The sequence below is a fragment of the Giraffa tippelskirchi genome, chromosome X (assembly GCF_054371585.1).
Source record: "Giraffa tippelskirchi isolate mGirTip1 chromosome X, T2T-mGirTip1v1.2.pri, whole genome shotgun sequence".
NCBI classification, from domain to species: domain Eukaryota; kingdom Metazoa; phylum Chordata; class Mammalia; order Artiodactyla; family Giraffidae; genus Giraffa; species Giraffa tippelskirchi.
In genome coordinates, this window is record NC_137289.1 from 11,354,591 (window position 1) to 11,356,774 (window position 2,184).

Here is a 2,184-nt window from a genome sequence, read left to right on the forward strand (position 1 = left end):
TTTGTTCTTGCTGTTAAGTCATTAAGTTGTGTCTGACTCTTTGCAACCCAATGGACTGTAGCCATCCAGGCTCCTCTATCCATGGGATTTCCCAGGCAAGAATACTGGAGTGGGTTGCCACTTCCTTATTTTGTCATATATGAATGCATTCCTTTGGATGTGACTAATTGTATACTGGATCTCCTTCAACATTCCGCCAAAGTGTTTTCTCGACCAGTTGAATCCTGCAAGAAACAGGCAACTTCCAGTCTGCTGCAGTAGCCCATTTCTCTCTTGGACAATTCTAATCATCAGATTCTACCTCCATGTGAGTTCAAATATTCCTCTACATAGCTCTACGCTCTGTAAATGTAGAGAAGTTTAATCTCTTTTCTATACGATATCCCTAAAAGTGACTCAAAACTGCTAAACTTCCAGTTTTATAGGTGAAACACAATCAGCCCCTTCAGTAGTTTCTCGTCTGACATGGTTTCCAAAATCTAAAGGTTTCCTCCTGAATACTTTCTAACTTTAATATTCTTCATGAAATATGGACTAAGAATGGCATGCAGCACTCCAGATACGGCACATGCAACGGAGAACAGAACCAAATATCCACCTTGCTTATTACAAACACTGCATTTTCATTAATCAAGCCTATTTGCCTTCGTGGCCACCACATATATTATTGACTCACACTGTTCTTATACTCAATTAAATCTTACAAGGTACCCATTTATTACAGCTACCGGTTATCTTCTGAGATGTTAGAAACAAGACCTTGGAGAAAAAATACACCATCCACCAGGATCATACAGATTCCATGTGGCCTTGAGCCACTCACTCTTTCTGGATTTTAATTCCCTCTTCTATGAAATAGAGATAATAGTGCCTTTTTGCTAAGGTTGTTATGAGGATTATATATAAAAACCATCTAAAATCGTACGTGATAGAAAACAAGTTCGGTGATTATTGATGAATGAAGGACAATAAGGGATAAGGCTCATGGATAAAGTTTCATTAACTGACAACAATAGGTGAAAAACATTCACAATTTCCTTGAATACAGAACCAGTCTTAAAATATGGTTGTCAATGTTTTTTTAGGAAAATCATTTACTTAAGACAGAGACCAGAAACAGAGAAGAGAGTCAGACTTCTTGGATTTAAAGACTTCCCAAAGGGGCTTCCCTGGAGACTCAGATGGTAAAGAATCTGCCTGCAGTACAGGAGATCTGGGTTCCATTCCTGGGTCAGGAAGATCCCCTGCAGAAGGGAATGGCTACCCACTCCAATATTCTTGCCTGGGAAATTTCATGGGCAGAGAAGCCTGGCTGGCTACAGTCCATGGGGTCACAAAAATTCGGACAAGAATGAGTGACTAACACTAAGAGAAATGCAAGAAATGAAGGCAGAGAGGAAGCCACTTTTCTTAAGCAAGGACATCATAAAGGTAAACTTTAGGTGGCAGAGAGGGACATCCTCAGAGATTATGAAAATAATCACCAAGTATCATGATGGTGCGAGCCTGAATTTATTTTGGACCAGAGTCTAAGCAGTTAAGCCTGGCATCCAATGCCACATAAACTGCAGGTTTTTGCAAGAGGTTCTGATTTCAAACTTTCTCTTAGTGTCAGATTGAGTGGGAAACAATTTTTTTTTAAAGAAAACAGAGAAATCTAGCAAGAAATTAAGAAGACAATGACTGCAGTTGCTGAAAATGCCTGAAATCTATAAGGCCACCATCAGATGGCTTCCTAAAACTATAATCTCCAGAATGGCAGAAACTGTTTAGTTCCACTGCTAAAATCTTAGTGCTATGTGTATAACTGAGTCACTTTGCCATACGGCAGAAATTAACACAACATCGTAAATCAACCATACTTCAATATTTTTTTAAAAAAAATCAATACCTTTAAAAACATCTCAGTGCATTGTGTAGTTCCTAGCACAAAATAGGTGTTCAAAAATGATTTCTTGAATGAATAAAGCAATGGTATTTCTGTTTGCCTCGGTCTTTTCCCATATAATGATTAACGGGAAAACACTTTAACGAAGAAGGATATTTAAGGGGACAAAAAAACAGAGAATCTGCTAAATTGTATTCTTCAGCCAGTCTAATAGTGAAGAGGACACCCAGGGGTTATAAGGTATAGCAGAAATAAACAAGATAAGAGAAACACAAGGTAAAGTGTGAAGCCCTTGT